The sequence below is a fragment of the Varroa destructor genome, unplaced genomic scaffold (assembly GCF_002443255.2).
Source record: "Varroa destructor unplaced genomic scaffold, Vdes_3.0 BEIS01000006.1, whole genome shotgun sequence".
Taxonomy (NCBI): Eukaryota; Metazoa; Arthropoda; class Arachnida; order Mesostigmata; family Varroidae; genus Varroa; species Varroa destructor.
The window spans coordinates 617,786-632,374 of record NW_019211459.1 but is presented as its reverse complement, the minus strand read 5'-3'; the positions used below and the strand labels follow the sequence as shown (position 1 = coordinate 632,374).

At 43.4% G+C, this 14,589-nt stretch overlaps 1 protein-coding gene and 2 long non-coding RNA genes across 20 annotated transcripts in view; 2 read left to right on the top strand and 1 right to left on the bottom strand.

Annotated features, from left to right (window-relative positions):
- The window catches only part of stg1 (stargazin-like protein), a 44,715-nt gene that overhangs the window by 4,828 nt on the left and 25,298 nt on the right, over positions 1-14,589 (top strand). The window lies entirely within an intron of this gene.
- LOC147754706 (uncharacterized) overlaps positions 1-14,589 on the bottom strand; it is a 54,485-nt gene that overhangs the window by 33,916 nt on the left and 5,980 nt on the right. The window contains exon 4 of one of the 8 annotated variants that reach the window (XR_015329870.1): positions 9,851-10,011. The exons of the other annotated variants lie outside the window; for them this stretch is intronic. This is a non-coding gene — a long non-coding RNA (uncharacterized LOC147754706). Of the gene's footprint in view, positions 1-9,850; positions 10,012-14,589 lie in introns of those variants that run through there. 8 annotated transcript variants of the gene reach the window in all.
- LOC147754707 (uncharacterized) lies at positions 1,571-13,154 on the top strand. The gene is made up of 3 exons (XR_015329874.1): positions 1,571-1,641; positions 8,659-9,812; positions 12,741-13,154. It is a non-coding gene; the product is annotated as an uncharacterized LOC147754707 (long non-coding RNA).

The window sequence follows — 14,589 nt, the reverse complement described above, 5'->3', positions numbered from 1 at the left end:
ACTTTTCTGCGAGTTTTTCGCAATGGCTGAGTGAACCTTTGACATGACATGTTTTGGTTCCTACCACGCGCTCGTCCGTGTTTTTCTTGCGAAATTTGCGGAAACTAGAATTTGCGTTTGATTTCAAAGTTAACAGGGAACAAAGAATTGCTCTTCTTAGTGTACTTGCAAAAGACAGTATTTGGATGCTTGGAAATTTGGCATGTGATTAGGGAGCAGGCAAATGCCGGATGTTTCAGTACTAACCAATTGCTCTTCAACTCTGGTTGAAACTATGGAATCCACCAGCCGGCCATGGAACTGCTAAGCTCATCTTGCTATAGCGAAAAAATCAAGCCTCTAATGTAATCAACGAAAACTACATTGTCGGATATTAAGAATGAATACTTTTGGCGTAGGTAAAACAGCATAGAAACAACCTGAGTGAATTGTCGCAGCTTTATTGAAATAGCAATGCGGGCTAATAGGGACGAACAAAGGACGAACGAAGCCTGTGAGGCCTCGGTCATGTTTAAGCTGCTTTTCGCGTTTTCAGCGTCTAGGCTAGGTTTGCCGAAAACAGGACTGCGGTGATGCTGTTATAGTTGCTTTCCGTGGATAGGTCAATCATTTGAGGCGGGCCCCCCACGATCGGTAAACAGTTTTTCCGTTTAATTTTGCAACTACGTCCGCCTCTATCTTGTGAAGAAATTCACGTGGTACTTTTGCTATAGATATGCGAAAACGCTGATTAACTATATTCATTATCAGTCTCTTGTTTCTCCTGACGACAGCTTTCCAAATCGAGTAGACAGCCTAAGCCAAATTCGTGCGTAGCGATCGAAATCCTCGATTTAATTGTAATCGATAGGTGACATAGTGACCTCTAGATATTATGGAAAATAAACAAGTTATCGATTAGAAGGTTTTTAGAAAACACTTGCCCGTGTTACATTTAAGTTTTAGGGTGGGCCAAAGATTCGATCCTGAATGTTCGAGTGGAAGGTCACAGCTGCATGGATATGATAAAGGGACAATAGATACTTCTTCACTGTGACAAACAGTGACTGTATACGTCACTGATAACTTTTCTTGAAAACGCTTAAGTTCTGCGTCGTAACGGATGGGTTCGAGAAAGCCAACATGAATTTACAATCAGCTGTTATCACCCCATGCTCGTTAGAATCCGTTGGTTTGTGTACGCGCGTTGATTCTTTGCTGTTTGAGATAATGTGATGCTTTCTAAGCCTGACTTAAAAAACGTATAATTATATAGCATTTATATGTAGCAATTATATAGCATTAGAGAATGCTGATATATCGGCAAGCATCTTTGGGCTTAGTGATAGAGCGCACACAACTTGAGTCATTCATAAAAGTACCTTTGAGAAAAACTAACGTCAGCGAAATAAAGGTACAAATATTTCTCAATGTTTTCTATTGGCATTTATCTCGTTTCTATATGCTTCCTCGCAAGGGTAATTGACGTTGTTACGCTATTTGAGCGTAATAAGTATCTATGCTGAACCCGGATGGGCTTTAGTACGATACAGTTGAGAAATAATATAATCTATATCAATCATTAGAAAAACGATGTTTCAATTTAAAGAACGCTCAGGCAATGTCATAATGGTGCCTTGAGTAAATGAGCAATTTCTCCAAGTGAGTACCACTTCGGTAACTGGTCGTATCACACCCATAATCACATGTCGCATTCTAGGTTAAGTTTAAGCATACACAAACTAATGGCCTTAGAAGCATCCGTTTAGTGAAATGTTGTGTGACTATCATAGACAAATGGCGGTTGCGTGTGTACTTGATGGCCTTACTCTGTCCGATGTCAGCACGGTATCAGTATCATGTGTCCCTCGAGGAGACCATGAAGTTATCGAGTACGGAGATGGACTGTTTGTACGCACCATGGGCGTCATAGCTGGCTGACAGGATTTCCTTTCGCAGAATCAACAGTTTATCAGAAGCGTGGAACCTAACATTGCTAGCTGTTCCCTTATGTGTCAAATGGCAAAGGCAGACCCGGACGAAGCCTCTGTTCTCCAGCAAGGACACTGATTAGAACGATTTTATTTTGTACCACTCACAGTATGAAGCCTTCAGCGCCCCCAGGTTCCAGAAGTTCGTTTTCAGGGCAGAGGATCTCCGATTTGTCATCCGCCAGACAGCTTTGATTAGGCAACGCTATTTCTTCTCCAGGTGTTTGCCGGGATAGAGGAGACACACAAATAATTCATGGATTTGCAATCATTCGGTACCCATATTTTTAAACACTGGGCTCGCCAGGGCTATTGGAAGCTAACACCTCGCAACATCTGCCTATTCAATAACGTGCCAGTATTCGCGTGTTATCATACATCTAGTTAGCTGGGGTTTCTACTCGACTAGTTTGTCTAAGATTATGCTTGAAAGTTTTTTTCGTCTTGTACAGCGAACAGTTCGCTGTTACTTCATCGCCCCAGACGGTTGCGTCTCTAATTGTCCACCGTACCTACGAAAACTTTTCTAAGGTAACAAGTCGTCAATCGTATACAAGGCCGAATATTTATCTGGCCACTTTTCAAACCTCGGGGTCAATGTTACATACGTTTGTATTTCTGTGGGTTGATGGTAGACAGATAAGGGCCTTAACGAGACGGAGAAATAGTTGTTTTAACGGTTTCACGGCATCTCAGAGTTAATCAATATAAGATGATCCTGTTTCATTTCAATACTTTTTCAAAAAATACACCACTAAGTACGTAATAGTACATATTTATATATAAAGCTTGTACCTATCATAACTACGACGGCGGAGTTAGTCCTTGATCGATACGTGATGCGGCCTATAAAAATGGCGGTTGCCAGAGAGTGTATTTGCTGTTACTTTTGGCACGACGAGCATAAAAAGACAGGCCAACCGAGAACGCAATTAAAAAGATAGCTAGCACGCTTTCCACACCGAGACACTTGATGCTGGTCATCTCCGCACGCTTATTATACTACGATAGGCGTGACACCGTGGCCAATTTTACCGAGAACTGCGTGTTGAGTCAATCGTTGCACAAGTTCCTGACATCAGTGCCAGTAGCAGCTTTTATAATATTTGTACCTGTGCTATTAGGCCCAAAGTAAGCTGGTCTACGCATCAGCATCTCCAGTAGAGCTATAAAAAAAAAAGGAGTCATAATTTATATCTTGTTACACATGATAATTCTTAACAAATAGTCAACGAAGTAAACGTGTCCTGGTTAATATTTGGAAGCGTATTACTACACATACCTTACTCTCCTACCCTTTTTCACCTTAGGACGCTATTCTTTTATATGTACCAAATAAGAAAAAAGAAATAAAAAGCAAAGAAAATAGAAACTATTTGCAAATTGGCAATATTAACGTTCGGTTACCGGAAAAAAGGGAATCGTTCTTCATGAGGAAGTTTAAGGTGAGGGGTTGCATTATAACCTTGTCACTTGTAAATGGTTCGTTTGCTCCGATACTGCGATGAAGTCTGCTGCTGTGCGGCAGCTACTGAGGCTTTCGTTACAGAATTTTGTTTTTTTTTTGGGGGTTTTTTAGGGTTAGTATAATTTGGTATGCATAGGGTTATAATAGGGTATAGTTTGTAGTGACTTGGACGAGCAGTACTACCATCGAACTACTAATAATAAGAACATGAAAAGGAACAAGTCTGTCGTTGTTAAGCGGGAAATATTTAGTCCAGCTAAGATAACAACGGATCCATCAATGCATAATATATCCAGATGAGCAGTGCAGAGACGATTACAGTCGTGACACGGACAAGCACAACTGGACTCTGACGCTTATATCAAGACGCGAAGCGACTTTTTGTCTTCGGGAGAATAGTTTACTGCCGTCCTTAGGATAAACTAAGGCGACCGGGTGTGGTAGGCCGAGGTGTTTAAAGCATTTCCGAGAAAAATATGTTGACCTCATCAACACACGGAAAGGTGCCGTTAAATTCAAAGAGATGGATCCTCTTTATAACGGATGGTTCTATACGGAGGGCATTATTTGGCTAGAACTCCGTGCTCGGTGCCGCTGCTGCGTGATCTTGAGGACAGCGACTGCTAACGTCTGGGAGATCCTATTATTAGAACAAACTCGCTTTATAAAAAAGAATATGACACTCTTGTTTTCCGCCCGAATTTTCGACTCCGCGTCTAGCTGACCTGTCTGGGCCATCCTGTACGCTCGCGTGTTTATGTATACCTACACACGCGTCTTTCCACGCCTATCTGTAACAACCGCAGGATCTGCAGCTGCTGCCGTTAGCATTAGCAGTCGCACAGTAGAAGTGCAAGGCGTAATATTGCCACCTTTTCGGTCTCTTTCGATCTCCGTCGCTGTCGGCGTCTGGCTAATGCTGCTGAACTAGCTAATGAGCTAGCTTTCGTTTGGTACTACTGCTGTCATCATAGTTACACATGGCGTTTTTCACTCAGTTCGGCCGGCAGCGCCGATGTCCCTGCTGCAATAGCATCTGCGGGAAAGGTACACGAACTAACAGGTTATAGGAAGTCAGTTGGGTCGGCTTGCCGATACACAAGGCTGGACAGGCCGCTGGAACTGCCAATGATTGCAGTAGTTGCCCGACCAATCTGTTGTGTCGACACGTGTGACCCTTGACGGTCATGCCACTAATTTCAACAACATTCACAGGTGTTGCTCGATCTTCTCTTTCTTATCCAACACCAAAACTTTAATACGTTGGCATTAAACTCGCTGTCGTTTTACCCTGGAGCTTTTAAATTTCAACGCTTCGAAGGCACTACGCTACTCGGTGTTCTCGGGCAAACTAATAGTCAGCGTAGCAGACACACTTTTGTAAAACAATGAGCAGATATATATAAATACTAATTTTTGTTTGCTTTTTTCTTATGTCCTAATAGAACATACGTTATAGACCGACTGTGATCTCTTTTGGCTTTGCGTCATGTCCCTAATACGAAACAAAGCGGGCTTGCCCCTATTTGCTAAGTTAGACGACCTTTCTAAGTGTTCCTAGGACAAGTATTGCAATGATCTCTGCAGTATTACGAGAACTCGCTATTACGAGCTATGATTGTCATTGGTCTTCAAAGCAACAAAAACGAGTCTGCACAAGATCAGTATAACAATTAAGTACATCCTCGTGCGTCTCTATCTGAAAAACTGGCATTACCCTTTGCTACGCGGGTGTACCCGTATCTGCGTACGCCACAAACATGAAGGAGCTTCATGATCGTTAGTAATACATTTCGCTTTTGGTCATGCCTGAAGCTTGGAACGTACTTCAGAGTGTTTTAATTTGTGCAGACACAGTTCGATTTGCAACAGCAACCCTGACAATGTTTTGAAAAGGCATGACTACTTATATCGTGAAAATGTCTTGATACTGGCTATATAATTGTTGGTAGTCCTTAATAGGACAACACGACCAGTGACACCTAGACGGCTATATACAATCGCATAATATATTATACAGAACTAGCATATTTCCAAAAATTCGCAACTAGGAACATCTTTAGGTTATCCATAGTACATAAATATGTTATCCTGGATCCCATAAAACGTTGTCCTGAAATCAATAACAAAAGTAGAACATTTTGGGGTTTCGAATTGAGCATAAGATACTGAACTGACATCTGCCGAGTGCAACGAATCCTGCACGATTTTTCGGTGATTAGGATTAAATCCGAGCGCAATTTGTGAATTATATAGTATATTACGCGTGACTGGGACACGGCAGAAGCATTATTATACTGAATTAGTTTTTAATGATATCACGACTATACCACTGTTGGATATCCGGATAGGGTAATGGGCGGTGTCTCCTGTCACTTGAGTTCTTTGCGCTGAGGTTCGCTCGAAGCTGTACGAACTCCGCATTGGCATAGCGCTTATATTTAGTAGCAGCGGCAAGAGCTATACGAGCGTTGCCGGTAGCAGAACACAACGTTACTCGCGGCTGTCGGCACGCGATGAAGTGGTCGGGGACTTCTAATGGGGATCCCTCCTTTTTACCCTTCAGCAGCTTCTTCCCCACGGCCAAAGTGTATTTGCTGCTTTCCTGTTTCTTTCTGCTTAAGTGCGCCCGCCTAATCCAGGTAGTCGTGGTCGCACTGAAAGTGGCAGCGCAGCAGCATCGTAAAAAAGCAAAGTGAGTAATCTCGCCAAGTCTTCTGGTGTGTGCTTCAGAAAAGAAAGGGCTACCGAGTCCAGGCTGGCTTGCATCGGCCTCTTTTCGTCGGATGGGGCCTGTCGTCGCCGTTTGCGGCCGCCGATGCCACGATGCTGACATCGATGAAGACAAACATCCACCGAGCCGGAGAATCGACAGCACCCGCCGCTGATGTCTATTCGCCACTTGCTCCTTTCATTTGGAGGATTGTCGGACGGTCTCTCAACAAGGGTCGTTAGTCCTTGAGACCTCAACAAAGGTCGTTAGTCCTTGAGACCGCTGCCTCTGCTGACCATTGCATACTCACCTAGAACGTACACTTAGATGGCCACAGAGACTTTTTTGTTGAGGAGGTGTAGTGCCAGTCTCTCTTTATATGGGCACTTTTCGAATCTGTCTTCCTTCCGCTTTTTTGTAGCTCCTTGACCCACCCTCGCCACATCATTGATCGAACTGCTTACCGGCCGACGTCGTCCGCTCACTCAACATTCAATGGTTGCTGCGAATGCAGAAGTGTCCATCGCGCCGGTTTGACCCAGTCAGTCAAGGGCCGCCAGGAGCAGCAGTCACCTCCATCCGAAGGTATCAAGCTCTTTACCTCCCATTACCTAACTCTGCTGTAGCGGCCTTTCGTTTGACATCGTTTATGCCTGATGACCGCGAGTCCAGCTGGCGTTGCTTGTGGTGACGTCAACCCAGGATGGCGCCATTCATGCTGGATCGGCCAACATTGATAAATAACCATCGTAATGGTAGTGCTGGCAGTGATGGTGCCACGGGACGGGTACCAGACCCGCTTTGCTTTAGTGTACCAGCAACATAGAATAATGGAGACGGAGGGTGGAAGGAGTCTACTTCAAGCCGGCTGGCAGAAGCAGCGGTAGTCTCTATACGTACTCTGACATGCTGGGTTATCGTTTTTGACTTGAACTAGCCTTTGAGCGCTCCAGCCCTGATTCGCTGGAACCGTCGATTTGCTGAATACCGGATCGTCCGGTTTCTTGGGTCCGTTTGATGAAATCAATGTACACGGTTGATCCGTGCGAAAAGCTTAATTGCTGGGACTTAATTCTCTTGATCGAATTGTTATCACATAACAATACTGTAGCTAATAGTAGTTATTGTATTCAGATAATACTTGTGCCTCGCGGGAAGGTGCATAACTTGGCACGCTTGTATGGCCCTTTAGGATACATCGACTTCTAAAGAGAAACAGCATTAACAACTGTGCGTGATTGTCACTGTGATCATGACCGTACCCTTTTACGTACGTTTTAATCATCAACTTATTCGCATCAATATATAGTAGTACTGTTAGCTCTCTAATCTCTTAATTATCCAACCACTTTCGGGAACTTAGGACGGAGAGTAGGCCAAACGTGAATTGACAGGACTCGAGTGAATCAAACTGCTACAGCAGGTACCTTCGAAGGTAAACTACTTAGAAGAAATCGATGTGAAGCGCAGTTAGGTAGACTAGTCGGATCCAGCCGGCAAGACGGGCCTATCGTTGCAGACGAAAGGAAACAGCAGTCGTGAGATTCGATGAAAGGCTGTGACGAAGCCTCGTCGTGCCCTGTGCCTGCCGCTGGCCTGGCCTTTCTTCTGCGCCAGCTGAAGCGTGTCAATCCAATACGAACCATCTGCTTTCCGTGTTTCCTTCACCTTGACCGTTAAGCGGGATCGCGAAGTAAGCGAAATTACCGGCTCCTTTTATTAGTCTCATTGGGCAGGACGGGTGAAGTCTTAACTGTTCACATTAACTGATGAATGACGCATTTTGTAGGATGATGCCGCAGCGTCGACAGTGGTATTTGAATGTTAGCGTAATTTTGGACGAGGTGAAACGCAACATTAATCAACTCAATAGCAATGATAGTGAGTCACTGCTTGCTTCGTTACGCTGTTGTTTTTTTGCTAGCATCACGTATACACAGCCGTCGTAATCCTGTTAGTACGGAATAAGTCATTGCCGGAGGCGCTTTTTAAATATGCCTTTGAAATTCGCTCTGTAACCTCCGGCTTCCGAAACTGTATTTATGTTAAGCTCTGGCAATACGGCTTATTACTTCATAGCAGTCCTCAGCAGGCGACATGTGTGTTGTCTCACATCTCAATTGATGAATAGATACCTGCGCATAAATGAAACTCGTAGTCAGAATCAGCTTTCATCGGCTACAGACAGCTCAGTAATCTTCTTAGACCTGATTTTATGCGACGTCAACCGGCTCTGGACTCAAAGCGGTCTTCTGCAACGTCGTACCATCCTTCTGTCTTGATTTCTCTTTCACGAACTCTTTATATTTTCAATGGAACGTGCGGTACCGTCCAATGTGATCCATATCCATACTAAGACGAGGATTTGGGAAGGTGTGTGATGGCCCGCCGCGGGAAAACCTAGTTGGGATAGAACCGCGCTGTTGTCTGAGTAGACAGCTATCCTGGCGGTAGTAAGCTATAGTTACAGGGGAAACGGTGGCTAACAGTACGAGCTTTATTTGCAGGAGCGGTGCCAACGCCATGAAACGACTCTTAACGACGACGAAGCTACCCACTTCGTATTCAGGCAGGGGTTAGTGTGGGCATCTACTGCATTATGAACAAGCTGATCTGGCGGTCTTGCTGCTTCTGCTTCGGCTACTGATACTGCCCCCACTGTTCGCGTCTGACGCTACCACGCCTCTCTGTCGGTTACACTCGCTTTTTGTTGGTCGGCTTGTGCCAAGCTGGCTAGCGGCGCTAAGTAAATTAGATGACCCGACGCCCGGATTACGGTATGCCATACCTAGCCCAATCTTCATGCACCAACGGAGGGTGAACCCGACCCATAACGTACTATTGCGCATCAATTCAGCTTTCGGTATTAGCCCGGCGAACCGACAGCATCTGCCTCCAACATGTATCGTACAATGTAGTAACTTCCATCTGGCTTGCCGACATTTACACATAAGCTATCCTAGTAGCCTTTATCTATAGTAGCACCAGCAGGTTACGTACTTAATGCTAGACAGTGAGATCATCATCAGCCTAGTTTTTTCCTTCCGTGTGAGTTAAATAAATTCTTCGGCCCAGTGACCTCCCATTCGGTGGCTGACCGACTTTAACGGCTCCTGCCGGAGGCTTTGGTGGTAGTAGCGGCAGCCGACGGTTGAACAGAGTTGCTGATCCTTCCGCCTGAAGGATGACTATGTTGTCATCATCTATCTACACAGAATGCTTGTCTGAAGGACAACCATGGTCGACGTTGTTGCCCATTGCCCTCTGGCAGCAATTGGCAGTCGCAGGAATTAGCCCGAGCTCATTGAATGCCGTGGGCTCTCCAGCACTTGGGAACGAAAAGCCAGACCTGTCTGAGTGAGTGGGACATGATAGGACAACGTAGCCCAGTGCGAGTTGATCTCTTATAGGAACCCTTGAACTGCTGTCTCCTTGGCTGGCTGGTGATCACTCCTGCTAACAGCCGCTGATAGCTCATGCTTACGTACAAAGCGCGAGTTCAAGACACAACGTATGGGTACAGCGAGAAGAGGAGTAGCCGACCACAATAATAGCAAAACATACCCAATGCAGACACAATGATGAATGCTGTCTAATAGCCTGTCAAATAGCAGCCCCAATGACCGATATAGCCCCTCGAAGATTGTTCACTAAAAACGAGGTAAGAAAGCTAAATGAACGACATTAACGACAGGTAGCTACTTCTTGGATAGACGATACCGATTAGGCGCAAAACCGCTTGATTTATAGTAAACGTAGTAAATGGTACTACACGTACCGTCGGTGTTTCGGCCATACAGAGACGATGAAAGGCACACATCTGCTCTGTTGCTGCTGCTATTTTTCGCTCAATCGAGATCCTGCGAGAGACGGCGCATAATATATATAAATTAGAGAACTGTATGTGAATAGGCTGGCCACAGCCAAACGGTACGTGCAACAAGTAGCATAAATAAAGCAATAAATAAATAAAAAAATTTTCAGGAAGGAAGCGACTTCCCCCTCAAGTAAACTGCGATGTATGTGAAGAGCATTTCCCAAAAAGCATCGCTGAAAATGAATTGATATGGTGAAGCCCAGTATTTTGTCCTTGCTATTTTCACATCATTATTTAAAACTATTCCGGTAGAGTCGCAAAATTACTCTAATTAGGGCAAATTCTCACAGGAAAAGCTTCTGTTTTCGTTACGTTCATTTCGTCAGCGATTCTTCATTTGATAAATGACGCTCATGAGGAATTAGTCGCTTCAAGAATCAGGTAGAACTTGCAATATGAGCAGGCTTCACTAGAGCTTGAAGGACATCTTAAAGACACAACGGTTGCGTAAAAGTTAGTGTTATCTTATAGCTGTGCAAAGAGCACGAGTTTTTAGTTATCCTGGCTCACACGAGAACAATAATTATGTTATAAGAATGCATCCGTAATGGGCATTTTTATTGGTCGTTTTTCGTTTCATAATAGCCATAATTGAGTGCCTGTTTCCAGAGGGTGATTTGTTTAAGCCATACATTTGCTCACGTTTCGTGCGCAGAACTTAGCAATGTCAACATTTTGACAAAAAGCGACCCAGGTTTGTTACGTATGTGGTTAGGATTCTACAACTAAAATATGTAGGCAATTACGTCTCTTCGAAAGTGGCCCAAAAAGGTCGTCAATGAGTTCGAAAAGACGAGTGAAGTGCGTTTCCTAAATTGAAGATTCTTTTGAATCCTTGAGACTCTCAACTTAGAAGCCTTTATCCTATACATCCGGTATGGTGTATCTTGGTCTCGACGAATAGAATAGGTCGAAACCTTTTCTACCCTATAAGAGATTTTGGAACCACCCAGAACGGGGTAACTCGATCGGTGATCAGAGTAATACAGTGGCAGCGCCTTGTAGCTGATCAGGGAAAGAACCTAGGTGGCGTTGTTGTATGAGCAAGCGTTATTAATAAAAACGTGGTGATGTTCAAGGATATCAACATAAACGGATCTTATTATGGTTATTAATGAGTTTCCTCATTAGAGCGTTCTTTAAGCTTCGGCTTTTCCCGTTGTTGTTCGACCGTTTCGCCACTCTATTTCATTAACTGTGCCATTTTTACGAAAAACAGTTTCAAAATTTAATATCAAGATGTAAAAAATAAGTTTTTAAATTTTTGCAGTAAACAAACAATATGTCTCATATGTCTTAATAGCCTTTTTGGATCTAGGAAGGACTAGAATTGCCAAAACACCACCACTTTCACGGAAATACAATGCACACCGTCCATTTCATTATATAACGATCAGTCCAGGGCGAATGCGATTAAAATAACCAGCACAGTTTAACGTGGAAAAAGACAGAGAACGCACGTTTCTAGTGATGCCTGTCAGACGGACTCACGACCTTCGTGCCACACCTGCTTCGCCGCTGATTTAACTAATGTAATTCATTGAACATAAGACGGTGTAGCATGTACAAACGGCCATCCCGTCTGCTCTATTTGACTTATTAACCTTTTGTAGTTATTTGATCGACCAGTATTAATATGAACGAATATGATTCGTGTCACACTTAGCTAAACGTAGTCTGATCGCAGACCCACAAGATTTCTACGCAGTTGTACTGGTATCTTTCAACAGCGAATTCCGTAATCCTGTTGCAGTTATTCCGTAGTAGTAATTCTATTCTTCTGACTCGGTCAAGTTCTCAGCAACTTTTATCGCACTGCAGTTACCTTGCTCCTGTCTTTGATTTGTGTTCAGTCCCAGATTGCACAGAGACACCTCTGCAGACGTCCTAAGGTAATTCTCCGGAAATGCTATTGGTTTTTTTCTGTATTTTAGTTTTCTATTTCTACACCAATTGGTAATAATGAATTCGTGAACGCACTACACGCGTCCTGCTACTCAAACAAATAACCGGATTCGCCACTGTCGCTAACATACACCCATACACAACCTACTCCACGTGCATGAGGCGTCACTCCGAAATTTTACATAGCCCAGATCTCGTACCCTTTTTAAATTATTCCCATTTCCCTATATAAGTTAATCCCACATATTCTTGCCCATCCACAGTTAACTATCTACACAGTCAAATAAGAAGTATGAATTACATAGGCCGAGATGACTTATATTCAGAATTGGGAATATCCAGCGCAACCGAGGAGCCTATTTGGATAGGTCAAACAGCTTGAACTAAGCATTTAGTAGCATAAACTTAAATTAACATTAAAGTACATACATACATACATATATATTTGCTAATCAAACAATATTACTTAGGTGTTTCATATATCATCGAGTTTGATCAAAGATATCTCCTCGTCCGAACTAAGCATCTATGTGTCTTTTTTGCACGGAAGCTGTCTTCCTCTTTTTTAATAGCACATACAGTGACATGATCGAAAAGAGAAGCATTTTTGGAACGGAAGACGCTGACCAATGACTCTTCATGACAACATGTATGAACACTCGTGCCACAGATCTTCGGTATTCAATTTCGTCCTTTCCGTTCGTGAAATGACATGATTCAATATAATCATTACTCTTATCTATTCAATGGCGACAACGTTATTGTAAGCACAGATTAAGTTTAAAACAAACTTTAATGATTTTTCAGTTCTTGCAACCATACAAGTTTCATGGACTCTAATAGCCAGACCTACAGAAGAGAAGCGCTGGCGAACAAATTTTTCTGTAAGGATCAGAATATCGAAGCATACAGGTGCAAGTATGGAGTGTCTCGCCTGTTAATAAAAGGGTAAAAGAAAAGTCGAAAATGCTACATAACGCAACGAAGAAACATTTCTAATAGTTTTCTCAGCTGCGTTAGAGGGAGAAAAGGCTTCGAATCATTGTATCATAAGAGTCCTACAACGTCGTATCGAGATACGTGGTTTTAGGCTACGTAAACCAGTGAAAAAGTTCAGCCAAACCGTACAAAGTACGCCCATTTCGAATGGGCCAAGCCATTCTGAAGTTAGATATTATAAGCCTGAGAAGGGTGCCAGAGCACTATGTCTCGTCAACGGGATCATGGAAGCGGGGCAACACAGTTCAAAGAAACTTCGATGGAAAACGTATGGCATACTATCAAAGGGCAAGTCAAGGCTAAACAAGAAATAACGAAAATCTCACAACTAAAAATTACACTGCCCAAGCACGGCGTCAGGATTCGGGCGTGACAAAAGACAGTAATAACCTGCATTTAGAGTATGCCAAATCATGTTGCAACAGTGACCGGAGCCAGGCTTGAGGGGGAGGAGGAAAGGGAGGGGGTAAGCCTCAGTTAGTACCCGTCCTTTACCGCAGTTTGAAACGCTTCTTTAGCGACAGTGTCGTCACGTGTGCTATCATTAGAAAGCAGAAGAAAGCAACTTCTACTTCAGAAAACCGCAATTATTTAGTTTAGGCGCGAAGCTATTTTATTTAGGTCGGCAGTGTATGAAATTCCCAAATGGCCGTATTTAATTTACTAATGACTATACATGTACGTACTAAAGATTTGGATCAGTGATCAAATGTTCAGGTCTCGAAAGTAAGGGCGCTGGTGGTGGGATTTATCGATAACTGATGACAACAGTGGGTTGAAAGGCCGTAAGTGAACCTAGTCTTTCACTGGTGCATTTAAGTTAAAAACGAAAGTTAGGGGATCGAATTGCGGCGTCATTGCGAGGCCAATACAATTCCGCGTCCTACATGGAAGAGCTAGTTGCTGTGATCACAGAAACTTTTGGCAAAACAGAACATGGACAATGCGCTCCCAGTCGGCTCAACACGAGAATTTTTGCTGAAAATTTTTAAAATTACAGAAGAAAAGCATAGACTAGATTTTTTACGAAACTAAATCCAGAATAGATGGAAAAATGTGTACACGTGTACTCTAGGTATAGTTTGGGCAGTTGCTATTACCAGAAAACTGCCACGAGAACATTGTTGTTATCATAAAGCGTTCATTTTTCGCACCGCGCAGTTGGCAAAAAGGTTATCCCCGCGCCCTTACGCGGGGAGGAGACATGTTAGTTTATGCCGTACACTAGAAAAAAAATCAGCTCATAGAACAGCGACAGTAAGTAAAAAACATTGTTGCCTGTCCCAGATAGATTTGGGCTTATATCGCTGTTCATACACGGAACATAAGGATATCAGGATCATTTGTTGCAATATATTGGCCTGGAAGCAAACGTTCAGTGCAGCCATATATCTCGATTTCCTGGAATGTCTAATGGCTGTGTAACGTGGTAATCGATTGTAGTTACTGATAACACACGACCTATCGCCATCTTCGACCACAGCGTATATCTACGATAGCCAGACTGAACGAGGATTTCCACCTCCATAATTTTCGGGCCTAAGCGCGTGAGATTCCGGTTGATGGTTTTGTTTCTTAAATAGGGCAATAGGTGGAGTAGCGGTTCCTGCTTTTTGCTTCTCTCAAATGTTTATTAATTATGTAAGTATATGAAGTA